Raw genomic sequence first — 10,194 nt, 5'->3', positions numbered from 1 at the left:
GAGGAACAGTAGGTGCAAGATTTTTTCCATTGTCTAATTTAACATCTAAAAACACATTGCTATCACCATCAGATCCAAAAACGTCTTTTCCTCTAAATATAGAGACTCTATTCAAGTTCCATACGCTTCCCCCTTCAATCCTAACAGCATGTTTAAAAACTTCTATAACTTTCTTAGGATGTGACCAAATTGGAGCTCCTTTCAAACCCCCTTTTTTTTATGCGAACAAGATCACCAATGGAAATTACTTGCTTACTTACAGACCCTTGCTTGTTCTCCATTTTTCTTTTCATCTCTCCCTTATATGCACTTACTCGACTACGAACCAAATCATAATCCTACTTGGAGAAATTACAACTATCATTGAGATTTTCTTTTAACCACCATGGGGTAAGTCTAGTACTGGGCTTCCGACCTCTTTAAAGTTCAAATGGACTGACTAAAGTGACAGAATTTGGTGAAGTTCTATAAGATAACAACATAGACTGCAGTGCATTACACCAATTCAAATTACCCTTGTCAGAAAGTTGAAAAGCTTCCTTAATCACTTTGTTAAATCGTTCAACTTGCCCATTGGCCTCTGAGTGGAAAACAGCAATTTTCTTATGTATAATGCCACACTTCGTAATAAAACACTCAAATTCCTTACTAATAAATTGTGGCCCATTATCAATTACTACTTCTTCTGGAATTCCTTCTCTGCAAAATACCTCATCCAAAAATTCTAGTACATGTTTGGACGTGATGTCCCTTAACATTTTAACTTCAGGCCATTTAAAAAATAGTCTATTAAGACAATCTCGAATCTTTCTTGCTCAGGTAAAACACCAAATGGTCCAATGATATCAAGACCTAGTTTCCGCCATGGACCAGAAGGATATTCAACAGGACAAGGTTCAGATCGCAAAGCTACAGCAGATTAATCGCTGTTAGCACAATTTGAGCAACTCTGAACAAAATGTTCCACACATCTATCGACTTTAGGCCACCAAAAAAAATCCCTTATCCGAATTCTGGTAAAAGAAATCCCTAAATGCCCTTCATGAGCAATGCTGATGGTGTTTCTCAATGAATGGGGAGGAATAAACTTGTCACCCCTCATAAGCAAACCGTTCTCAACAGCTAATTCATCTTGCACCTTGGCATAGCTCATCATATCATCTGAGGATTTCCTTTGTTCAGGCCAACCTTGCAAAATATAATTCTTAACATTTGACAATTCCACATCTTTTTGCATTACTTTTGACCAAGACTCTTCGCTTAAATCAAATTTTCCCCCATAAATTAACATCACATCTTGAGAGGTAAACGCAACTTCACATTCATAATCATCTATGGAATCTCCAAGAGAAGAATGCAACCTAGACATACAATCTGCATGAATATTAACTTTCCCTTTTACATACACCATCTGATACTGAAAAGATTGTAGACTGGATGCCAGCCTAGCGAGACGAGCAGACATTGTTCGTCCCCCACCCGGTGCATCATATAGATAAGGGGTTTATGATCAGTTTTTATTGTGAACTTAGTGCCCCCATAAGAATGTTTTGAGATGTTCCGCCCCCCAAACAGATGCTAATAGTTCCCTTCCGATAACTGAATAATGCTTCTCAGTATCTCTTAATGCCCTTGAAGCATATGCAATTATCCATTCCTTTCCACAGTCACTTTGCATGAGAACAGCACCTAAACCTGTGTTGCTTGCATCAACCATAACAGTACATTTTTTTCCAACGACAAAGGGTTTCAAACATGGTGCATTCACAATAAACGTTTTGAGATTTTGAAATGCTTTCACACGATCATAGAAACTTTGCATTTTTTTAAAAAAGACAACTAAAAGGATCTATCTTTGATGAAAAATTAGGTTACATTTTGCATAGAATTCTATCAATCCTAAGAATGCAACCAATTGTTCCTTGGAGGTTGGTACGGGTGCTTTCAACATGATTCTGCTTGGGTTTAATTGCAGCACAACTGATGGTATGCCCTAAGTATTCCACTTCCTTTGCTCAAATTTTACATTTGTCAAGACGTAAAGTGAGTCCCTTCACAGATAATGCTGCAATTACTTTTTTAAAATTTTCATCATGCTCTTCAACATGTTTTCCATACACAAGTATATCATCCTGAAAGGTGATTGCACCCGTTAGACCCTAAAGCGTCTCCTTCATCAGCCTTTGAAAAACTGAAGCGGCACTTGCCAACCCAAAAGGCAAACGTTTGTATCTAAAAAGACCTTCATGCGTAATAAAAGCGGTAAAAATCTTAGATTCATCATCCAAAACCACTTGATGATACACATTAGCCAAATCAATACACGAGAATACCTCTGCACCACCCAACGTTGATACCATCTCCTGAAGATTTGGCAAAGGATGTGCATCAACCCAAATGGAATTGTTGAGACTGTGAAGATCTACACATAGCCTCAGTTCCCCATTGGATTTAACCAAAATTACAATCGGAGAAACCCAAGGTGACGACTCTATGGGCTCAATAATGTCTTTGTCACATAAATCATTGAGTAAAATTTTGAGTTTTTCTCTATATGTGAGGGGAACATTTCTTACCCTGTGCCGAACGGGAACAACACCATCATTTAGCTTAATTGCATGTTTGAAACCTTGATATTTACCAAGTTTCCCGCTAAAAATATCAGGAAAATTTAACTTTAATTGATTTAACATGCAATCTTGATCAGAAAGATTAATGTACTCGATAGCATACACAGGGGGGGTCGGCTCTTGGGTCAAGCTTAATACCCAGTTGTTCATGGTGAGGCCATCCCAGGAGGGACTGACCTGATTTTGCCACATAGATTTTCCCTAAAGTCGACTGGTTTGCAAATGTTACATCCCCCCAGAAGAAACCCACCAAGTCAATTTTATGTCCTGTGTAACCCCCTGGAGAAATGTCAGGTTTGAGTAAAACCTTACTTGGACAATTTTTCTTTACTACATCAAACCCGATTATGGTGTACCATGCGCATGAATCAACCAAAACATTTACTATCATGTTGTCAATAATTACATCACAAGATGGAAACTTACTCACACCCTCACTGCCACAAATGTTAATTACAGTGTTGACATCATTTTCATATGGAAAATCATAATCATCAGAATCTTGAACAATATTTACTTGCTTAGCAGTGGATTTGCAAAATTTGCTGAAATGCCCTTTTTAGGTCTCGCACTGCGAACCGGATCGCGAAAGCGATCCGTCGCTGCGAGACTTATTGTGATCATTTCAATTTTCAAGGACTCAAGGGGAACAGACAAGAGACAAGAGATGTGAACGCGCAGATCTTGGACTTGGATTAGGTCGCGCGCATCAACTGTGAAGAGCATGTCAGTTTCAGTTTACACGAGCAGTTCTACATTTGTTACTTTGTTGCAGTTTTAAAGGCTGGTTTGTGAAGAACATGTCAGTTTCAGTTTTCCCTTGCCAACTGTGTGCAAACAGCTTCTGCATACATTTTTTTTAATGGTTTTTTTTAATATAATGTGCGTGTTTTAATACAAGTGTTGAAAAGTGGGTGTTTTCGATAATTAGTCCGTAAAAAAGTGTTTGTGTTTAACTACAATAATAATGTGTGTGTTTTCAATACAATGAGCATGTTAGGAAGTGTTTGTGCTGTGCAGTGGAGTGCTGCGTTGTAGAGTGCAGCGCTGTATAGTGGGGTGGTGTGTTGTAGAGTGGACTAGTGTGCTTTGTGGAGTAGTGCATTGTAGAGTGGAGCGCTGCGCTGTAGAGTGGAGCGCTGCGCTGTAGAGTGGAGCGCTGCGCTGTAGAGTGGAGCGCTGCGCTGTAGAGTGAATCCGGCGCTGTAGAGTAGAGTGGAGCGCTGCGATGTAGAGTAGAGTGGAGCGCTGCGCTGTAGAGCAGAATGCTGCGTTGTGTAGTGTTGCGCTGTAGAGTGGAGCGCTGCGCTGTAGAGGGGAGTGTTGCGCTGTAGAGGGGAGTGTTGTGCTGTAGAGTGGCGCGCTGCGCTGTAGAGGGGAGTGTTGCGCTGTAGAGTGGCGCGCTGCGCTGTAGAGTGGCGCGCTGCGCTGCAGACTGGACCGCTGCGCTGTAGAGTGAGTGCTGCTTTGTAGAGTGGAATGCTGCGCTGTACAGTGGTGTGCTAAATTGGGAAGGTCTGCGCTGTAAAGTGGAGTGTTGTGTTGTGCTGCGCTGTAGAGTGGAGCGCTGCGCTGTAGAGTGGAGCGCTGCGCTGTAGAGTGGAGCGCTGCGCTGTAGAGTGGAGCGCTGCGCTGTAGAGTGGAGCGCTGCCCTGTAGAGCGGAGCGCTGCGCTGTAGAGCGGAGCGCTGCGCTGTAGAGCGGAGCGCTGCGCTGTAGAGCGGAGCGCTGCGCTGTAAATCAGAATGCTGCGTTGTGTAGTGTTGCGCTGTAGAGTGGAGCGCTGCGCTGTAGAGTGGAGCGCTGCGCTGTAGAGTGGAGCGCTGCGCTGTAGAGTGGAGCGCTGCGCTGTAGAGTGGAGCGCTGCGCTGTAGAGTGGAGCGCTGCGCTGTAGAGTGGAGCGCTGTAGAGTGGAGCGCTGTAGAGTGGAGCGCTGCAGAGTGGAGCGCTGCAGAGTGGAGCGCTGCAGAGTGGAGCGCTGCAGAGTGGAGCGCTGCAGAGTGGAGCGCTGCGCTGTACAGCGGAATGCTGCGTTGTCTAGTGTTGCGCTGTAGAGTGGAGCACTGCGCTGTACAGCAGAATGCTGCGCTGTAGAGTGGAGCGCTGCACTGTAGAGGGGAGCGCTGCGCTGTAGAGTGGAGCGCTGCGCTGTAGAGTGGAGCGCTGTAGAGTGGAGCGCTGTAGAGTGGAGCGCTGTAGAGTGGAGCGCTGAGCTGCGCTGTACAGCAGAATGCTGCGTTGTCTAGTGTTGCGCTGTAGAGTGGAGCACTGCGCTGTACAGCAGAATGCTGCGTTGTAGAGTGGAGCGCTGCGCTGTAGAGTGGAGCGCTGCACTGTAGAGTGGAGCGCTGCGCTGTAGAGTGGAGCGCTGCGCTGTAGAGTGGAGCGCTGCGCTGTAGAGTGGAGCGCTATACTGGGAAGTTCTGTGCTGTGGAGTGCTGCGTTGTGTAGTGCTGCACTGTAGAGTGGAGCGCTGCGCTGTAGAGTGGAGCGCTGTAGAGTGGAGCGCTGTAGAGTGGAGCGCTGCGCTGCGCTGTACAGCAGAATGCTGCGTTGTCTAGTGTTGCGCTGTAGAGTGGAGCACTGCGCTGTACAGCAGAATGCTGCGTTGTAGAGTGGAGCGCTGCGCTGTAGAGTGGAGCGCTGCGCTGTAGAGTGGAGCGCTGCGCTGTAGAGTGGAGCGCTGCGCTGTAGAGTGGAGCGCTGCGCTGTAGAGTGGAGCGCTGCGCTGTAGAGTGGAGTGCTGCGCTGTAGAGTGGAGTGCTATACTGGGAAGTTCTGTGCTGTAGAGTGGAGTGTTGCGTTGTAGAGTGGAGTGTTGCGTTGTAGAGTGGAGTGTTGCGCTGTAGAGTGGAGTGTTGCGCTGTAGAGTGGAGCGCTATACTGGGAAGTTCTGTGCTGTGGAGTGCTGCATTGTGTAGTGCTGCACTGTAGAGTGGAGCGCTGCGCTGTAGAGTGGAGCGCTGTAGAGTGGAGCGCTGCGCTGTACAGCAGAATGCTGCGTTGTCTAGTGTTGCGCTGTAGAGTGGAGCACTGCGCTGTACAGCAGAATGCTGCGTTGTAGAGTGGAGCGCTGCGCTGTAGAGTGGAGCGCTGCGCTGTAGAGTGGAGCGCTGCGCTGTAGAGTGGAGCGCTGCGCTGTAGAGTGGAGCGCTGCGCTGTAGAGTGGAGCGCTGCGCTGTAGAGTGGAGCGCTGCGCTGTAGAGTGGAGCGCTATACTGGGAAGTTCTGTGCTGTAGAGTGGAGTGTTGCGCTGTAGAGTGGAGTGTTGCGCTGTAGAGTGGAGTGTTGCGCTGTAGAGTGGAATGTTGCGCTGTAGAGTGGAGTGTTGCGCTGTAGAGTGGAGTGTTGCGCTGTAGAGTGGAGTGTTGCGCTGTAGAGTGGAGTGTTGTGTTGTGTAGTGCTGCGCTGTAGAGGGGAGTGTTGCGCTGTAGAGGGGAGTGTTGCGCTGTAGAGTGGCGGGCTGCGCTGTAGAGGGGAGTGTTGCGCTGTAGAGTGGCGCGCTGCGCTGTAGAGTGGCGCGCTGCGCTGCAGACTGGACCGCTGCGCTGTAGAGTGAGTGCTGCTTTGTAGAGTGGAATGCTGCGCTGTACAGTGGTGTGCTAAATTGGGAAGGTCTGCGCTGTAAAGTGGAGTGTTGTGTTGTGCTGCGCTGTAGAGTGGAGCGCTGCGCTGTAGAGTGGAGCGCTGCGCTGTAGAGTGGAGCGCTGCGCTGTAGAGTGGAGCGCTGCGCTGTAGAGCGGAGCGCTGCGCTGTAGAGTACATGTCGTTTTACAGCGCACGCTCCTCTTCAACGCATGCTTCTTTACAGCGCATGCCCCTTGACAGCGCACGCCTAATTACAGCACATGCCCGTTTACAAAACATGCCCTTCTACAGCACACATTGTTTTGCAGTGCATACTACTATACAGTACATACAATTCAATAGCACATACTGCTCTACAGTATGCAACACTACAGTGCAAAACATTCTACAGTGTGCAACATTTTACGCACATATCAATCTACAAAGCACTACTCTACAACGTACACCGCTCCACAGCACATTCTACTGTACAGCATACATCACTCTATAATACACATCACTCTATAACATACAGTACTTTACAGTACATATTACTGTACAATGCACCACAGCTCATGGTACAATAGTGTACAGCACATATTATTTTACTTTGCACACCAATTTACAGCATGCAACATTTTTAAGCACATAACAGTGTACAACGAACATTATTATACAGCATCTACCAATCTACAACGCCCACCACTTACCAATGTACACCACTATACAACCCACACCACTCTATAACACTCTACAGCACAGACTACTCTACAGCACCCTCTACTCTATAGCGTATAGCATTTTACAACACATACTATCACTCTACAGCACAAACCACTGTACAATGCACATTACTCTGGGACGCAAAACATTATACAACGCATACCACTGCTCTGCAATGCACACCACTTTACAGCACATACCACTCTGTGGCGGGCACCAGTGTACAGCGCATACTAATTTACAGTGCACACTAGTCTACAGCGCACATTAGTCTAGAGCAGTGTTTCCCACCCAAACTGTGGTCCGCGGACCCCCAGGGGTCCGTGACACTTTCTCAGGGGGTCCGCAGGCAACCGTTTTAAAAGCACAGAAAAATTTCTTGTATAGTTAGCAGCTTTCCAGCAGCAATAAAAGTGTCAAGATAAAGCCAGTGATCAATGTACCTGCTGGAGCATGAGGAGAGTTTTGTTTAGTGGCAGCTTTGACTTAACTAATGTAGTACAGAGGGTTAATGTGCCTACTGCAAAGAACGTGTAACATGCATTTTAAAAAGCATCATTTTATGTGCATAGGTTTGTGGTTACTGCTTTTGTCACAGATTCTTTTGTTACTGTGCACTTCATAAGTGACAATCCTAATGTAGCAGAGGGACCTATAAACTGTCATCAAAGAGCTGCTTGCAAACTGCATGGTACCAGTTAGTAACTTTTGTTTTTTCCCAGTTATTCATTATCCTGATGCTGCTAAAAAGATTTATTTGGGTGGAAATACATTTTTAATGTTAAAGTCAGTGCTAGCCAGCTGAGTTTGTGCTTTTCCAGACCAAGCACTCTTTAAACATTTTATATACACACTGATTTACATGTACGATTCAATGTTTCTATGTGTGTGATGTAAAGTGCTCTGACATCCTACAATGGTATGAGAGATGCTATATAACAAATGAAATACATGTGACAGAGGGGCTATTACTTCAATATAAAATATTAAGGGCCAGATGTACGATCCGTTTTTATATGCGTGAACGGGTTCGTGAACCCCCTTTCACATGCAAAAATGTATTGGGCCATGTACATTGCCTATTTCGCGTGTCGCAATTTGTGTGCGACTCGCTAAATAGGTTTTGCAACTTGCTATTTGGAAGGGGCATTCCCTTCCAAATAGCGAGTCTTAAAACCATGTACAAATGTTTTGCGGTCCCAAAACACTCGCAATTACCACTTACTTCAAGTAGATGGTAATGCATTTGCAAACGGGAAGGGGTCCACAAGGGACCCCTCCCCCTTTGCAAATGCATGCAAATTAATTTTTTAAGGGCAGGCAGTGGTCCCAGGGACCTCTGCCTGCCCTTAGAAAATGAAACGAAAACCTTTCATTTTTTTTTTTTTTTAAATGCATGGTAAATGGGCTGCATTTTTTTTAAACTGCTTTATTTAAAAGCAGTCCCAGACATGGTGGCCTGCAGAGCCCAGCAGGCACCATACCTAGGAGGGCTGGCATTCCCAATGGGCTCGCAAATTGCGAGAGGCTCATTAATATTAATAAACCTGGCAATTTGCGACCCCATTGGGAATCCGAAACAGTGTTAAACACACTGTTGTACATTTCATTTAGCGACTCGCAACTTGCCACTCGATATGTGTCGCCAATTGCAAGGCGCTAAATGAAATGGTCGTACAGCTGGCCCCAAAATCCTTAGGGGCAGATTTACAAGCCCCTTGCGCCTCTTTTATGCCACCGTTGCATCACTTTCGTGATGCAGTGGCGACGCAAAAGATGCGCCATGCTGCAGGGTGTTTACAACATGACGCATCTGGGAGATGCGCCACGTTGTAAAGCCCTGCGCCAGAAGGAGGCGTTCCAGCGCAGGAACGCCTCCTAAAAGTGGCTAAGTGAAATCTACAAGATTTCACTCAGCGTCACTTTGGGGCCCATGGAGTATTTCTCGTCGTGATTTAATACAATGTCTAGTATAAAAATATTTTAGTTAATATTTCAGTATTAGCCCTTAATTAGTGTTAAAAGCATGCACAGCCTATAATGCATACATGTTAACATTTCAGAAGAGCAAACTAAAAGATTGCAAAAAAGAATAAGGAGAATGGGGCTTTGAATACAGTTACTTTATTGGCTTTGAAAGTGTGTTGCTATAGGATTGGACATTTAAAACGCAAATGCACATATTTCTCTTACCTTTTAAAAGCATTAAGCATAATAGCAGGCAGCGAGGCTAATGCAACTGTTAGGCACTGGCCTAGCAAGTTTGAAGCAATACACATACTCTGTCCCCCTGTATGACAGCCCTTGCTAAAACATCGTTGCAACTCTCTTACCTTTTAAAAGCATGGAGGGTAATAGCATGCAGAAAAGCTAATGCAACTGTTAGGCACTGGCCTAGCAAGTTTTAAGCAGTGAGCATACCCAGTGCTTAATTTGTTTAAAAAAAAAAGGTGCCGGTGCTCAAACCTCAGTTCAGATTCCAGAGGCTGGTGCAATTAAATGTCGGCACGCCAAACTCCAAGGCTGGTGGTCTTTAATACACCTCATGTCTTTTTAATTCACTATCAGCCACTCCCTGCCCCTTTATCTCATTCTTAAAGGCCCCTGCTTTCTCTGTTTGTGAATGTTTTCCTGTCTTTCTCTTCCTCCGTCATCTTTCTCTTCCTTAGTCTTTCAAAGCTGTGTTTTTTCCCCTCTTGTGGTCGGTAAATAACCTGATAGGAAAAAAATAAGAGCAGCTACCCACTAATAAAGGGCTGGTAATCCCCACACGGAGCCACTGGCTCAAATTAAATACTGCCCTTGCACCATCGGCCGTGGTAACGCACATGATTTACAGTTTTTATACCTCAGTGAAGTAAGTGACGATAACTATCGTTGGCTAGTGTTTTATCCCTTAGATTGAGCACAGTAAGGCCACCAGTGGACAGAGTATCTTAAAAGTGTCCAAAAGGTCCCAGTTACAAGTGACTGCTAAGCGTTGCATCTGCCTTTGTGTACTCTATGCAGTAGCCTAACAAGAACGCTTTCCTGCCCCTGCCACAGCTCCCTGTTAAGTAGTAAAAAGCAGCTATTTAATTGTGATCATAGGTGCCTCATACTCCTGGGTCCTGGTGCCAATACACCTGCTGCATCATTGGAAGTTACCACCCTTACTCTACTACATGTTGAGCTCATTCTTGTTGCCTACCGCTCCAGCTGCACCAGCGCGCAGACCTCAAAACTAATTACTCTTCACTTACTGTGAGGCGCTAGTAAATAGGAATGTGATTGCA

Source organism: Lissotriton vulgaris, chromosome 6 (genome assembly GCF_964263255.1).
Source record: "Lissotriton vulgaris chromosome 6, aLisVul1.2, whole genome shotgun sequence".
Lineage (NCBI taxonomy): Eukaryota > Metazoa > Chordata > Amphibia > Caudata > Salamandridae > Lissotriton > Lissotriton vulgaris.
This window is presented reverse-complemented; position numbering follows the sequence as displayed.